Source organism: Dama dama, chromosome 2, assembly GCF_033118175.1.
Source record: "Dama dama isolate Ldn47 chromosome 2, ASM3311817v1, whole genome shotgun sequence".
NCBI lineage: Eukaryota > Metazoa > Chordata > Mammalia > Artiodactyla > Cervidae > Dama > Dama dama.
Genome location: NC_083682.1, coordinates 51029763 through 51047166, shown reverse-complemented (window position 1 = coordinate 51047166; position 17404 = coordinate 51029763).

Here is a 17404-nt window from a genome sequence, read left to right as displayed (position 1 = left end):
AGGGGGAAGTCTAATGGTTTTTCTCGAGTTGCGACCGGAATCTGGGGTATATTCTCGAGTTACGATGGGGAGGGCCCTTCCAGACACGTGTTTGTTCAGCGACGTCAGGACTCCTGCCTAGGTGCGAGGGACACCTCGGGATTCCCCTCGAGTCTTGGCATGGCAATTGGGACGCGTCTCCACGTGAGGCGGTAGACCAAGGGTCCCTTTCCAATTTCCACAGGGATCCTGAAACTCCTGTCCATTTTCAAGAGGAGTCACGCATCGTCTCCTTTGGAAGCATTGATCGCCGCGGACCTCTCCAGTATTGAACGGATGTGAGGCCTCCGGTCACGATGAGGCGGAGAACTAGGTCTTTCTCTGTGGTCTCCACAGGGGATTCAGACATCCCTTCGGATTGGGAGGAGCAAGACGAGCCTGCATTCAATTCACTGCACGGATATCCGGCCTTACTTCGAGTCAGAGAATCTCAGTGTCCATTCCACTTGAGGCCACAAACTCAGGGTCCCTCTCACATACCTGTAGCTGAGAGAAGCCTCCTCTTGAGGTGCTTGTGGAAAGTTGGTATTCCTCTTGAGTCGAAGCCAGAGATTAAGCTCTCATCTCGAGTTGATTTGGGGTCCACGGAGCCCTTTCGTGTTGCTCCAGTGACCTCAGGATCCCTCTAGACTTGAGGCAGTGATGCTGGATACTCTCTGGAGTGCAATCAAGGAAATCAAGGCCCCTTCACGTTTGATGTGGAACACGGAAATGCTCTGCACGCAGTGCAGGGGAATCGGGCCTCATCTCGCGGCGAGGGGGAAGTCTCATGGTTTTTCTCGTGTTGCGGCCGGAACCTGGGGTATATTCTCGAGTTACGACGGGGAGGGCCCTTCCAGACACGTGTTTGTTCAGCGACGGCAGGACTCCTGCCTATGTGCGAGAGACACCTCGGGATTCTCCTCAAATCTTGGCATGGCAATTGGGATGCGTCTCCACGTGAGGCGGGAGACCCAGGGTCCCTTTCCACGTGCCACAGGGATCCTGGGACTCCTATCCATTTTCAAGAGGAGTCAGGCATCGTCTCCTTTGGAAGCATTGATCTCCGTGGACCTCTCGAGTTTTCAAAGGATGTGAGGCCTCCGGTCGCGATGAGGCGGAGAACTAGTTCTTTCTCTGTGGTCTCCAAAGGGGATTCAGACATCCCTTCGTCTTGGGAGATGCAAGAGGAGCCTGCATTCAATTCACTGCAGGGATATCCGGCCTTACCTCGAGTCAGAGCATCTCGATGTCCATTCCACTTGAGGCCACAAACTCAGGGTCCCTCTCACATACCTGTAGCTGAGAAAAGCCTCCTCTTGAGGTGCTTGTGGAAAGTTGGTATTCCTCTTGAGTCGAAGCCAGGGACTAAGCTCTCATCTCGAGTTGATTTGGGGTCCACGGAGCCCTTTCGTGTTGCTCCAGTGACCTCAGGATCCCTCTAGACTTGAGACATTGATGTTGGGTTTTCTCTGGAGTGCCATCAAGGAAATCAATGCTCCTTTCAGGTTTGATGTGGAACACGGAATTGCTCTGCACGCAGTGCAGGGGAATCGGGCCTCATCTCTCGGCGAGGGGGAAGTCTCATGGTTTTTCTTGTGTTCCGGCCGGAACCTGGCGTATATTATCGAGTTACGACGGGGAGGGCCCTTCCAGACACGTGTTTGTTCAGCGACGTCAGGACTCCTGCCTAGGTGCGAGGGACACCTCGGGATTCTCCTCGAGCCTTGGCATGGCAATTGGGACGCGTCTCCACGTGAGGCGGGAAACCCAGGGTCCCTTTCCACGTGCCACAGGGATCCTGGGACTCCTATCCATTTTCAAGAGGAGTCAGGCATCGTCTCCTTTGGAAGCATTGATCTCCGCGGACCTCTCGAGTTTTCAAAGGATGTGAGGCCTCCGGTCGCGATGATGCAGAGAACTAGGTCTTTCTCTGTGGTCTCCACACCGGATTCAGACATCCCTTCGTCTTGGGAGATGCAAGACGAGCCTGCATTCAATTCACTGCAGGGATATCCGGCCTTACTTCGAGTCAGAGCATCTCGGTGTCCATTCCACTTGAGGCCACATAATCAGGGTCCCTCTCACATACCTGTAGCTGAGAGAAGCCTCCTCTTGAGGTGCTTGTGGAAAATTGGTATTCCTCTTGAGTCGAAGCCAGGGACTAAGCTCTCATCTCGAGTTGATTTGGGGTCCATGGAGCCCTTTTGTGTTGCTCCTGTGACCTGAGGATCCCTCTAGACTTGAGACAGTGATCTTGGGTTTTCTCTAGAGTGCAATCAAGGCAATCAAGGCTCCTTTCACGTTTGATGTGGAACACAGAATTGCTCTGCACGCAGTGCAGGGGAATCGGGCCTCATCTCGCGGCGAGAGGGAAGTCTCATGGTTTTTCTCGAGTTGCGGCCGGAACCTGGGGTATATTCTCGAGTTACGACGGGGAGGGCCCTTCCAGACACCTGTTTGTTCAGCGACGTCAGGACTCCTGCCTAGGTGCGAGGGACACCTCGGGATTCTCCTCGAGTGTTGGCATGGCAATTGGGACGCGTCTCCACGTGAGGCGGGAGCCCCAATGTCCCTTTCCACGTGCCAAAAAGATCCTGGGACTGCTATCCATTTTCAAGAGGAGTCAGGCATCGTCTACTTTGGAAGCATTGATCTCCGCGGACCTCTCCAGTTTTCAAAGGATGTGAGGCCTCCTGTCGCGATGAGGTGGAGGACTAGGTCTTTCTCTGTGGTCTCCACAGGGGTTTCACACATCCCTTCGTCTTGGGAGATGCAAGATGAGCCTGCATTCAATTGACTGCAGGGATGTCAGGCCTTACTTCGTGTCAGAGCATCTCGGTGTCCATTCCACTTGAGGCCACAAACTCAGGGTCCATCTCACATACCTGTAGCTGAGAGAAGCCTCCTCTTGAGGTGCTTGTGGAAAGTTCATATTCCTCTTGAGTCAAAGCCAGGGACTAAGCTCTCATCTCGAGGTGATTTGGGGTCCATGGAGCCCTTTTGTGTTGCTCCAGTGACCTCAGGATCCCTCTAGACTTGAGACAGTGATCTTGGGTTTTCTCTGGAGTGCCATCAAGGAAATCAAGGCTCCTCTCATGTTTGATGTGGAACACGGAATTGCTCTTTAGGCAGTGCAGGGGAATCGGCCCTCATCTCGTGGGCGACAGGGAAGTCTCATGGTTTTTCTCGAATTGCGGCCTAAACCCGGGGTATATTCTCGAGTTACGACTGGGAGGGCCCTTCCAGACGCGTGATTGTTCAGCGAGGTCAGGACTCCTGCCTAGGTGCGAGGGACACCTCGGTATTCTCCTCGAGTCTTGGCATGGCAATTGGGACGCATCGCCACGTGAGGCGGGAGACCCAGGTTCCCTTTCCACATGCCACAGGGATCCTGGGACTCCTATCCATTTTCAAGAGGAGTCAGTCGTCGTCTCCTTTGGAAGCATTGATCTCTGCGGACCTCTCGAGTTTTCAAAGGATGTGAAACATCCGGTCGCAATGAGGCGGAGAACTAGGTCTTTCTCTGTGGTCTCCACAGGGGATTCAGACATCCTTTATCTTGGGAGACGTAAGACGAGCCTGCATTCAATTCACTGCAGGGATATCCGGCCTTACTTCGAGTCAGAGCATCTCGGTGTCCATTCCACTTGAGGCCACAAACTCAGGGTCCCTCTCACATACATGTAGCTGAGAGAAGCCTCCTCTTGAGGTGCTTGTGGAAAGTTGGTATTCCTCTTGAGTCGAAGCCAGGTACTAAGCTCTCATCTCGAGTTGTTTTGGGGTCCACGGAGCCCTTTCGTGTTGCTCCAGTGACCTCAGGATCCCTGTAGACTTGAGACAGTGATCTTGGGTTTTCTCTGGAGTGCCATAAAGGAAATCAAGGCTCCTTTCACGTTTGATGTGGAACACGGAATTACTCTGCACGCAGTGCAGGGGAATCGGGCCTCAGCTCGCGGTGAGGGGGAAGTCTCATGGTTTTTCTCGAGTTGCGGCCGGAACCTGGGGTATATTCTCGAGTTACGAGGGGGAGGGCCCTCCCAGACACCTGTTTTTTCAGCGACGTCAGGACTCCTGCCTAGGCGTGAGGGACACCTCGGTATGCTCCTCGAGTCTTGGCATGTCAATTGGGACGTGTCTCCACGTGATGCGGGAGACCCAGGTTCCCTTTCCACGTGCCACAGTGATCCTGGGACTCCTATCCATTCTCAAGAGGAGTCAGGCATCGTCTCCTTTGGAAGCATTGATCTCCGCCGACCTCTCGAGTTTTCAAAGGATGTGAGGCCTCTGGTTGCGATGAGGCGGAGAACTAGGTCTTTCTCTGTGGTATCCACACTGGATTCAGACATCCCTTCCTCTTGGGAGATGCAAGACGAGCCTGCATTCAATTCACTGCAGGGATATCCGGCCTTACTTAGAGTCAGAGCATCTCGGTGTCCGTTCCACGTGAGGCAACAAACTCAGGGTCCCTCTCACATACCTGTAGCTGAGAGAAGCCTCCTGTTGAGGTGCTTGTGGAAAGTTGGTATTCCTCTTTAGTCGAAGCCAGGGCCTAAGCTCTCATCTCGAGTTGATTTGGTGTCCACGGAGCCCTTTCCTGTTGCTACAATGACCTCAGGTTCCCTCTAGACTTGAGACAGTTATCTTGGGTTTTCTATGGAGTGCCATCAAGGAAATCAAGGCTCCTTTCATGTTTGATGTGGAACACGGATTTGCTGTGCACGCAGTGCAGGGGAATCGGCCCTCATCTCGCAGGGGAGGGGGAAGTCTCATGGTTTTTCTCGAGTTGCGGCCGGAACCTGTCGCATAATCTCGAGTTACGATGGGGGGGCCCTTCCAGACCCGTGTTTGTTCAGAGACGTCAGGACTCCTGCCTAGGTGCGAGGGATACCTCGGGATTCTCCTCGAGTCTTGGCATGGCAATTGGGACGCCTCTCCATGTGAGGCGGGAGACCCAGGGTCCCTTTCCACGTGCCACAGGGATCCTGGGACTCCTATCCATTTTCAAGAGGAGTCAGGCATCGTCTCCTTTGGAAGCATTGATCTCCGCGGACCTCTCCAGTTTTTAAAGGATGTGAGGCCTCCGGTCGCGATGAGGCGGAGAACTAGGTCTTTCTCTGTGGTCTCCAAATGGGATTCAGACATCCCTTCTTCTTGGGAGATGCAAGACGAGCCTGCATTCAATTCACTGCAGGGATATCTGGCCTTAGTTCGAGTCAGAGCATCTCGGTGTCCATTCCACTTGAGGCCACAAACTCAGGGTCCCTCTCACATACTTGTAGCTGAGAGAAGCCTCCTCTTGAGGTGCTTGTGGAAAGTTGGTATTCTTCTTGAGTCGAGGCCAGGGTCTAAGCTCTCATTTCGAGTTGATTTGGGGTCCACGGAGCCCTTTGCTGTTGTTACAGTGACCTCAGGATCCCTCTAGACTTGAGACAGTGATTTGGGTATTCTCTGGAGTGCCATCAAGGAAATCAAGGCTCCTTTCACGTTTGATGTGGAACACGGAATTACTCTGCCCGCAGTGCAGGGGAATCGTGCCTCATCTCACGGCGAGGGGGAAGTCTCATGGTTTTTCTCGAGTTGCGGCCGGAACCTGGGGTATATTCTCAAGTTACGATGGGGAGGGCCCTTCCAGACACGTGTTTGTTCAGCGACGTCAGCACTCCTGCCTAGGTTCGAGGGACACCTCGGGATTCTCCTCTAGTCTTGGCATGGCAATTGGGACGCGTCTACACGTGAGGCGGGAGACCCAGGGTCCCTTTCCACGTGCCACAGGGATCCTGTGACTTCTATCCATTTCCAAGAGGAGTCAGGCATCGTCTCCTTTGGAAGCATTGATCTCCGCGGACCTCTCGGGTTTTCAAAGGATGTGAGGCCTCCGGTCGCGATGAGGCGGAGAACTATGTCTTTCTCTGTGGTCTCCCCAGTGGATTCAGACATCCCTTCGTTTTGGGAGATGCAAGACCAGCCTGCTTTCACTTCACTGCAGGGATATTCAGCCTTACTTCGAGTCAGAGCATCTCCGTGTCCATTCCACTTGAGGCCACAAACTCAGGGTCCTTCTCACATACCTGTAGCTGAGAAAAGCCTCCTCTTCAGGTGCTTGTGGAAAGTTGGTATTCCTCTTGAGTCGAAGCCAGGGACTAAGCTCTCATCTCGAGTTGATTTGGGGTCCACGGAGTCCTTTCGTGTTGCTCCAGTGACTTCAGGATCCCTGTAGACTTGAGACCGTGATCTTTTGTATTCTCTGGAGTGCGATCAAGGAAATCAAGGCTCCTTTCACGTTTGATGTGGAACACAGAATTTCTCTGCACACAGTGCAGGGGAATCGGGCCTCATCTCGCGGCGAGGGAGAAGTCTCATGGTTTTTCTCGAGTTGCAGCCGAAACCTGGGGTATATTCTCGAGTTACGACGGGGAGGGCCCTTCCAGACACGTGTTGGTTCAGCGACGTCAGGACTCCTGCCTATGTGCGAGGGACACCTCAGTATTCTCCTCGAGTCTTGGCATGGCAATTGTGACGCGTTTCCACGTGAGGCGGGAGACCCAGTGTCCCTTTCCACGTGCCACAGGGATCCTGGGACTCCTATCCATTTTCAAGAGGAGTCAGGCATCGTCTCCTTTGGAAGCATTAATCTCCGCGGACCTCTCGAGTTTTCAAAGGATGTGAGGCCTCCGGTCGCGATGAGGCGGAGAACTAGGTCGTTCTCTGTGGTTTTCTGCAAAAACTCCCCCAGTCAATAATGTATTAATCAAACTAACAAAACTGAAATTCAAAGAAAAATATTAAAAGTAGCAAGGGAAAAGCAACAAATAACAAACAAGGAATCCCCATAAGGCTATTAGCTGATTCTTCAGTAGAAACCCTTCAGGTAAGAAGGAAGTGGCAGGATATATTTAAAGTGATAAGTTGGTATTCCTCTTGAGTCGAAGCCAGGGACTAAGCTCTCATCTCGAATTGATTTGGGGTCCATGGAGCCCTTTCATGTTGCTCCAGTGACCTCAGGATCCCTCTAGACTTGAGACAGTGATCTTGGGTTTTCTCTGGAGTTACATCAAGGAAATCAAGGCTCCTTTCACGTTTGATGTGGAACACGGAATTGCTCTGCACACAGTGCAGGGCAATCGGGCCTCATCTCGCGGCGAGGGGGAAGTCTCATGGTTTTTCTCGAGTTGCGGCCGGAACCTGGGGTATATTCTCGAGTTACGACGGGGAGGGCCCTTCCAGACACGTGTTTGTTCAGCGATGTCAGGACTTCTGCCTAGGTGGGAGGGACACCTCTGGATTCTCCTCGAGTCTTGGCATGGCAATTGGGACGCATCTCCACGTGAGGCGGGAGACCCAGCGTCCCTTTCCACGTGCCATTGGGATCCTGGGACTCCTATCCATTTTCAAGAGGAGTCAGGCATCGTCTCCTTTGGAAGCATTGATCTCCACGGACCTCTCGAGTTCTCAATGGATATGAGTCCTCCGGACGCGATGTGGCGAGAACTAGGTCTTTCTCTGTGGTCTCCACAGGGGATTCAGACATCCCTTCGTTTTGGGAGATGCAAGACGAGCCTGTAATCAATTCACTGCAGGGATATCTGGCCTTATTTCGAGTCAGAGCATCTCGGTGTCCATTCCACTTGAGGCCACAAACTCAGGGTCCCTCTCACATACCTGTAGCTGAGAGAAGCCTCCTCTTGAGGTGCTGTGGAAAGTTGGTATTCCTCTTGAGTCGAAGCCAGGGACTAAGCTCTCATCTCGAGTTGATTTGGGGTCCACGGAGCCCTTTCCTGTTGGTCCAGTGACTTCAGGATCGCTCTAGACTTGAGACAGTGATCTTGGGTTTTCTCTGGAGTGCCATCAAGGAAATCAAGGCTCCTTTCACGTTTGATGTGGAACACGGAATTGCTCTGCACGCAGTGCAGGGGAATCGGGCCTCATCTCACGGCGAGGGGGAAGTCTCATGGTTTTTCTCGAGTGGCGGCCGGAACCTTTGGTATATTCTCGCGTTACGACCGGGTGTGCCCTTCCAGACACGGGTTTGTTCAGCGACGTCAGAACCAATGCCTAGGTTCGATGGACACCTCGGTATTCTCCCCGAGGCGTGGCATGGCAATTGGGACGCATCTCCACGTGAGGCGGGAGACCCAGGGTCCCTTTCCACGTGTCACAGGGATCCTGGGAATCCTATCCATTTTCAAGAGGAGTCAGGCATCGTCTCCTTTGGAAGCATTGATCTCCGCGGACCTCTCGAATTTTCAAAGGATGTGAGGCCTTTGATTGCGATGAGGTGGAGAACTAGTTCTTTCTCTGTGGTCTCCACAGGGGATTCAGACATCGCTTCGTCTTGGGAGATGAAAATCGAGACTGCTTTAAATTCACTGCAGGGATATCCAACCTTACTTCGAGTCAGAGCATCTCAGTGTCCATTCCACTTGAGGCCACAAACTCAGGGTCCCTCTCACATACCTGTAGCTGAGAGAAGCCTCCTCTTGAGGTGCTTGTGGAAAGTTGGTATTCCTCTTGAGTCTAAGCCAGGGACTAAGCTCTAATCTCGAGTTGATTTGGGTTCCACGGAGCCCTTTCTTGTTGCTACAGTGACCTCAGGATCCCTCTAGACTTGAGACAGTGATCTTGGGTTTTCTCTGGAGTACCATCAAGGAAATCAAGGCTCCTTTCATGTTTGACGTGGAACACGGAATTGCTCTGCACGCAGTGCAGGGGAATCGGGCCTCATCTCGTGGCGAGGGGGAAGTCTCATGGTTTTTCTCGAGTTGCGGCCGGAACCTGGGGTACATTCTCGAGTTACGAATGGGGGTTAACTTCCAGACACGTGTTTGTTCAGCGACGTCAGAACCCATGCCTAGGTACGATGGACACCTCGGTATTCTCCCCGAGGCTTGACATGGCAATTGGGACGCGTCTCCACGTGAGACGGGAGACCCAGGGTCCCTTTCCACGTGCCACAGGGATCCTGGGACTCCTATCCATTTTCAAGAGGAGTCAGGCATCGTCACCTTTGGAAGCATTGATCTCCGCGGACCTCTCGAGTTTTCAAAGGATGTGAGGCTTCCGGTCGCGATGAGGCGGAGAACTAGGTCTTTCTCTGTGGTCTCCACAGGGGATTCAGACAACCCTTCGTCTTGGGAGATGCAAGACGAGCCTGTATTCAATTCACTGCAGGGATATCTGGCTCTATTTCGAGTCAGAGCATCTCGGTGTCCATTCCACTTGTGGCCACAAATTCAGGGTCCCTCTCACATACCTGTAGCTGAGAGAAGCCTCCTCTTAGGGTGCTTGTATAAAGTTGGTATTCCTCTTGAGTCGAAGCCAGGGACTAAACTCTCATCTCGAGTTGAATTTGGGTCCACGGAGCCCTTTCATGTTGCTACAGTGAACTCAGGATCCCTCTAGACTTGAGAAAGTGATCTTGGGTTTTCTCTGGAGTGCCATCAAGGAAATCAAGGCTCCTTTCAAGTTTGATGTGGAAAACGGAATTGCTCTGCACACAGTGCAGGGGAATCGGGCCTCATTTCGCGGCGAGGGGGAAGTCTCATGGTTTTTCTCGAGTTGCGTCCAGAACCTGTGGTATATTCTCGAGTTACCTCGGGGAGGGCCCTCCAGACACGTATTTTTTCAGCGACCTCAGGACTCCTGCCTAGGTGCGAGGGACACTTCGGGATTCTCCTCGAGTCTTGGCATGGCAATTGGGACCCGTCTCCACATGAGGCACGAGACCCAGGGTCCCTTTCCACGTGCCAAAGGGATCCTGGGACTCCTATCCATTTTCAAGAGGAGTCAGGCATCGTCTGCTTTGGACGCATTGATCTCCGCAGACCTCTCGAGTTTTCAAAGAATGTGAGGCCTCTGGTCGCGATGAGGCGGAGAACTAGTTCTTTCTCTGTGGTCTCCAAAGGGGATTCAGACATCCCTTCGTCTTGGGAGATGCAAGACGAGCCTGCATTCAATTCACTGCAGGGATATCCGGCCTTAGTTCGAGTCAGAGCATCTCGGTGTCCATTCCACTTGAGGCCACTAACTCAGGGTCCCTCTCACATACCTGTAGCTGAGAGAAACCTCCTCTTGAGGTGCTTGTGGAAACTTGGTATTCCTCTTGAGTCGAAGCCAGGGACTAAGCTCTCATCTCGAGTTGATTTTGGGTCCACGGAGCCATTTCGTGTTGCTCCAGTGACCTCAGGATCCCTCTAGACTTGAGACAGTGATCTTGGGTTTTCGCTGGAGTGCCATCAAGGGAATCAAGGCTCCTTTCTTGTTTGATGTGGAACACGGAATTGCTCTGCACGCAGTGCAGGGGAATCGGGCCTCAGCTCGCGGCGAGGGGGAAGTCTCTTGGTTTTTCTCGACTTGCGGCTGGAACCTGGGGTATATTCTGGAGTGACAACGGGGAGGGCCCTTACAGACACGTGTTTGTTCAGCGAAGAGAGGACTCCTGCCTAAATGTGAGTGACACCACGGGGTTCTCCTCGAGTATTGGCATGGCAATTGGGACGCGTCTCCACGTGAGACGGGAGACCCAGGGTCCCTTTCCACGTGCCACAGGGATCCTGGGACTCCTATCCATTTTCAAGAGGAGTCAGGCATCGTCTGCTTTGGAAGCATTGATCTCCGCGGACCTCTCGAGTTTTCAAAGGATGTGAGGCCTCCGGTCGCGATGAGGCCCACATCTAGGTCTTTCTCTGTGGTCTCCACAAGGGATTCAAACATCCCTTCGTCTTGGGAGAGGCAAGACGAGCCTGCATTCAGTTCACTGCAGCGATATCCGGCCTTACTTCGAGTCAGAGCATCTCGTTGTCCATTCCACTTGAGGCCACAAATTCAGGGTCCCTCTGACATACCTGTAGCTGAGAGAAGCCTCCTCTTGAAGTGCTTTTGGAAACTTGGTATTCCTCTTGAGTCGAAGCCAGGGACTAAGTTCTCATCTTTAGTTGATTTGGGGTCCACGGAGCCCTTTCGTGTTGCTCCAGTGACCTTAGGTTCCCTCTAGAATTGAGACAGTGATCTTGGGTATTCTCTGGAGTGCCACCAAGGAAATCAAGGCTCCTTTCACGTTTGATGTGGAACACGGAATTGCTCTGCACGCAGTGCAGGGGAATCGGGCCTCATCTCGCGGCGAGGGGGAAGTCTCATGGTTTTTCTCCAGTTGCGGCCGGAACCTGGGGTATATTCTAGACTTACGATGGGGAGGGCCCTTCCAGACACGTGTTTGTTCAGCGACGTCAGGACTCCTGCCTAGGTGCGAGGGACTTTTCGGGATTATCCTCGAGTCTTGGCATGGCAATTGGGACCCGTCTCCACATGAGGCACGAGACCCAGGGTCCCTTTCCACGTGCCAAAGGGATCCTGGGACTCCTATCCATTTTCAAGAGGAGTCAGGCATCGTCTGCTTTGGACGCATTGATCTCCGCAGACCTCTCGAGTTTTCAAAGGATGTGAGGTCTCCGGTCACGATGAGGCGGAAGACTAGTTCTTTCTCTGTCCTCTCCACAGGGGATTCAGACACCCCTTCGTCTTGGGAGAAGCAAGACGAGCCTGCATTCAGTTCACTGCAGGGATATCCGGCCTTACTTCGAGTCAGAGCATCTCGGTGTCCATTCCACTTGAGGCCACAAACTCAGGGTCCCTCTCACATACCTGTAGCTGAGAGAAGCCTCCTCTTGAGGGGCTTGTGGAAAGTTGGTATTCCTCTTGAGTCGAAGCCAGGGATTAAGCTCTCATCTCGAGTTGATTTGGGGTGCACGGAGCCCTTTCGTGTTTCTCCAGTGACCTCAGGATCCCTCTAGACTTGAGACAGTGATCTTGGGTTTTCTCTGGAGTGCCATCAAGCAAATCAAGGCTCCTTTCACGTTTGATGTGGAACACAGAATTGCTCTGCCCGCAGTGCAGGGGAATCGGGCTTCATCTCGCAGCGAGGGGGAAGTCTCATTGTTTTTCTCGAGTTGCGGCTGGAACCTGGGGTATATTCTCGAGTCACGACGGGGAGGGCCCTTCCAGACACGTGTTCGTGCAGCGACGTCAGGACTCCTGCCTAGGTGCGAGGGACACCTCGGGATTCTCCTCGAGTCTTGGCATGGCAATTGGGACGCGTCTCCACGTGAGGCGGGAGACCCAGGGTCCCTTTCCACGTGCCACAGGGATCCTGGGACTCCTATCCATTTTCAAGAGGAGTCAGGCATCGTCTCCTTTGGAAGCATTGATCTCCGCGGACCTCTCGAGTTTTCAAAGGATGTGAGGCCTCCGGTCGCGATGAGGCGGAGAACTAGGTCTTTCTCTGTGGTGTCCACAGGGGATTCAGACATCCCTTCGTTTTGGGAGATGCAAGACGAGCCTGCATTCAATTCACTGCAGGGATATCCGGCCTTACTTCGAGTCAGAGCAATTCGGGGTCCATTCCACTTGAGGCCACAAACTCAGGGTCCCTCTCACATACCTGTAGCTGAGAGAAGCCTCCTCTTGAGGTGCTTGTGGAAAGTTGTTATTCCTCTTGAGTCGAAGCCAGGGACTAAGCTCTCATCTCGAGTTGATTTGGGGTCCATGGAGACCTTTCTTGTTGCTACAGTGACCTCAGGATCCCTCTAGACTTGAGACAGTAATCTTGGGTTTTCTCTGGAGTACCATCAAGGAAATCAAGGCTCCTTTCATGTTTGACGTGGAACACGGAATTGCTCTGCACGCAGTGCAGGGGAATCGGGCCTCATCTCGTGGCGAGGGGGAAGTCTCATGGTTTTTCTCGTGTTGCGGCCGGAACCTGGGGTACATTCTCGAGTTACGAATGGGGGTTCACTTCCAGACACGTGTTTGTTCAGCGACGTCAGAACCCATGCCTAGGTTCGATGGACACCTCGGTATTCTCCCCGAGGCTTGACATGGCAATTGGGACGCGTCTCCACGTGAGACGGGAGACCCAGGGTCCCTTTCCACGTGCCACAGGGATCCTGGGACTCCTATCCATTTTCAAGAGGAGTCAGGCATCGTCACCTTTGGAAGCATTGATCTCCGCGGACCTCTCGAGTTTTCAAAGGATGTGAGGCCTCCGGTCGCGATGAGGCGGAGAACTAGGTCTTTCTCTGTGGTCTCCACAGGGGATTCAGACAACCCTTCGTCTTGGGAGATGCAAGACGAGCCTGTATACAATTCACTGCAGGGATATCTGGCTCTATTTCGCGTCAGAGCATCTCGGTGTCCATTCCACTTGAGGCCACAAATTCAGGGTCCCTCTCACATACCTGTAGCTGAGAGAAGCCTCCTCTTAGGGTGCTTGTATAAAGTTGGTATTCCTCTTGAGTCGAAGCCAGGGACTAAACTCTCATCTCGAGTTGATTTTGGGTCCACGGAGCCCTTTCATGTTGCTACAGTGAACTCAGGATCCCTCTAGACTTGAGAAAGTGATCTTGGGTTTTCTCTGGAGTGCCATCAAGGAAATCAAGGCTCCTTTCACGTTTGATGTGGAACACGGAATTGCTCTGCATGCAGTACAGGGGTATCGGGCCACATCTCGCGCCGATGGGGAAGTCTCATGGTTTTTCTCAAGTTGCGGCCGGAAACTGGGGTATATACTCGAGTTACGACGGGGAGGGCCCTTCCAGACATGTGTTTGTTCAGCGACGTCAGCACTCCTGCCTAGGAGCGAGGGACACCTCGGGATTCTCCTCGAGTCTTGGCATGGCAATTGGGACGCGTCTTCACGTGAGGCGGGAGACCCAGGGTCCCTTTCCACGTGCCACAGGGATCATGGGACTCCTATCCATTTTCAAGAGGAGTCAGGTATCGTCTCCTTTGGAAGCATTGATCTCCGCGGACCTCTCGAGATTTCAAAGGATGTGAGGACTCCGGTCGCGATGAGGCGGAGAACTAGGTCTTTGTCTGTGGTCTCCACACGGGATTCAGACATCCTTTCGTCTTGGGAGATGCAAGACGAGCCTGCATTAAATTCACTGCAGGGATATCCGGCCTTACTTCGAGTCAGAGCATCTCGTTGTCCATTCCACTTGAGGCCACAAACTCAGGGTCCCTCTCACATACCTGTAGCTGAGAGAAGCCTCCTCTTGAGGTGCTTGTGGAAAGGTGGTATTCCTCTTGAGTCGAAGCCAGGGACTAAGTTCTCATCTTTAGTTGATTTGGGGTCCACGGAGCCCTTTCGTGTTGCTCCAGTGACCTTAGGTTCCCTCTAGACTTGAGACAGTGATCTTGGGTATTCTCTGGAGCGCCACCAAGGAAATCAAGGCTCCTTTCACGTTTGATGTGGAACACGGAATTGCTCTGCACGCAGTGCAGGGGAATCGGGCCTCATCTCGCGGCGAGGGGGAAGTCTCATGGTTTTTCTCCAGTTGCGGCCGGAACCTGGGGTATATTCTCGACTTACGACGGGGAGGGCCCTTCCAGACACGTGTTTGTTCAGTGACGTCAGGACTCCTGCCTAGGTGCGAGGGACTCTTCGGGATTCTCCTCGAGTCTTGGCATGGCAATTGGGAACCGTCTCCACATGAGGCGCGAGACCCAGGGTCCCTTTCCACGTGCCAAAGGGATCCTGGGACTCCTATCCATTTTCAAGAGGAGTCAGGCATCGTCTCCTTCGGAAGCATTGATCTCCGTGGACCTCTCGAGTTTTCAAAGGATTGAGGCCTCCGGTTGCGTTGAGGCGGAGGACTAGGTCTTTCTCTGTGGTCTCCACAGGGGATTCAGACAACCCTTCGTCTTGGGAGATGCACGACAAGCCTGCATTCAATTCACTGCAGGGATATCCGGCCTTACTTCGAGTCAGAGCATCTCGGTGTCCATTCCACTTGAGGCCACAAACTCAGGGTCCCTCTCACATACCTGTAGCTGAGAGAAGCCTCCTCTTGCGGTGCTTGTGGAAAGTTGGTATTTCTCTTGAGTCGAAGCCAGGGACTAAGCTCTCATCTCGAGTTGATTTTTGGTCCACGGAGCCCTTTTGTGTCTACAGTGACCTCAGGATCCCTCTAGACTTGAGACAGTGATCTTGGGTTTTCTCTGGAGTGCCATCAAGCAAATCAAGGCTCCTCTCATGTTTGATGTGGAACACGGAATTGCTCTTTACGCAGTGCAGGGGAATCGACCCTCATCTCGTGGGCGACAGGGAAGTCTCATGGTTCTTCTCGAATTGCGGCCTAAACATGGGGTATATTCTCGAGTTACGACTGGGAGGGCCCTTCCAGACCCTTGATTGTTCAGCGAGGTCAGGACTCCTGCCTAGGTGCGAGGGACACCTCGGTATTCTCCTCGAGTCTTGGCATGGCAATTGGGACGCATGGCCACTTGAGGCGGGAGACCCAGGGTCCCTTTCCACGTGCCACAGGGATCCTGGGACTCCTATCCATTTTCAAGAGGAGTCAGGCATCGTCTCTTTTTGAAGCATTGATCTCCGCGGACATCTCGATTTTTCAAAGGATGTGAGGCCTCCGGTCGCAATGAGGCGGAGAACTAGGACTTTCTCTGTGGTCTCCACAGGGCATTCAGACATCCCATCGTCTTGGGAGGTGAAAGACGATCCTGCATTCAATTCACTGCAGGGATTTCCGGCCTTACTTCGAGTCAGAGCATCTCGGTGTCCATTCCACTTGAAGCCACAAACTCAGGGTCCCTCTCACATACCTTTAGCTGAGAGAAGCGTCTTCTTCAGGTGCTTATGGAAAGTTGGTATTCCTCTTGAGTCGAAGCGAAGGACTAAGCTCTCATCTCGAGTTGATTTGCGGTCCACGGAGCCCTTTCGTGTTACGACAGTGACCTCAGGATCCCTCTAGCCTTGAGACAGTGATCTTCGGTTTTCTCTGGAGTGCCATCAAGTAAATCAAGGCTCCTTTCAGGTTTGATATGGAACACGGAATTGCTCTGCACGCAGTGCAGGGGAATCGGGCCTCATCTCGCGGCGAGGGGGAAGTCACATGGTTTTTCGCGAGTTGCGGCCGGAACCTGGGGTATATTCTCGAGGTACGACGGAGAGGGCCCTTCCAGACACGTGTTGGTTCAGCGACCTCAGGACTCCTGCCTAGGTGCGAGGGACACCTCGGGATTATCCTCGAGTCGTGGCATGGCAATTGGGACGCGTCTCCACGTGAGGCGGGAGACCCAGGGTCCCTTTCCACGTGCCACAGGGATCCTGGGACTCCTATCCATTTTCAAGAGGAGTCAGGCATCGTCTCCTTTGGAAGCATTGATCTCCGTGGACCTCTCGAGTTTTCAAAGGATGTGAGGCCTCTGGTCTCGATGAGGCGGAGAACGAGGTCTTTCTCTGTGGTCTCCACAGGGGATTCAGACATCCCTTCGTTTTGGGAGATGCAAGAAGAGCCTGCATTCAATTCACTGCAGGGATATTCGGCTTTACTTCGAGTCAGAGCATCTCGGGGTCCATTCCACTTGAGGCCACAAACTCAGGGTCCCTCTCACATACCTGTAGCTGAGAGAAGCCTCCTCTTGAGGTGCTTGTGGAAAGTTGTTATTCCTCTTGAGTCGAAGCCAGGGACTAAGCTCTCATCTCGAGTTGATTTGGGGTCCACGGAGACCTTTCGTGTTGCCTCAGTGACCTCAGGATCCCTCTAGACTTGGGACAGTGATCTTCGGTTTTCTCTGGAGTGCCATCAAGCAAATCAAGGCTCCTTTCAGGTTTGATGTGGAACACGGAATTGCTCTGCACGCAGTGCAGGGGAATCGGGCCTCATCTCGCGGCGAGGGGAAAGTCTCATGGTTTTTCTCAAGTTGTGGCCGGAACCTGGGGTATATTCTCGAGTTACGACGGGGAGGGCCTTTCCAGACACGTGTTTGTTCAGCGACGTCAGGACTCCTGCCTAGGTGCGAGGGACACCTCGGGATTCTCCTTCACACCTGGCATGGCAATTGGGACCCGTCTCCACGTGACGCAGGAGACCACGGGTCCCTTTCCAATTGCCACAGGGATCCTGGAACTCCTATCCAATTTCAAGAGAGTCAGCAACGTTTCCTTTGGAAGCATTGATCTCCGCGGACCTCTCGTGTTTTCAAAGGATGTGAGGCCTCCGGTCGCGATGAGGGGGAGATCTAGGTCTTTCTCTGTAGTCTCCACAGGGGATTCAGACATCCCTTCCTCTTGGGAGATGCAGGACGAGCCTGCATTCAATTCACTGCAGGGATATCCGGCCTTACTTCGAGTCAGAGCATCTCGGTGTCCATTCCACTTGAGGCCACAAACTCAGGGTCCCTCTCACATACCTGTAGCTGAGAGAAGCCTCTTCTTGAGGTGATTGTGGAAAGTTGGTATTCCTCTTGAGTCGAAGCCAGGGACTAAGCTCTCATCTCGAATTGATTTGGCGTCCACAGAGGCCTTTCGTGTTGCAACAGTGACCTCAGGATCCCTCTAGACTTGAGATAGTGATCTTAGGTTTTCTCT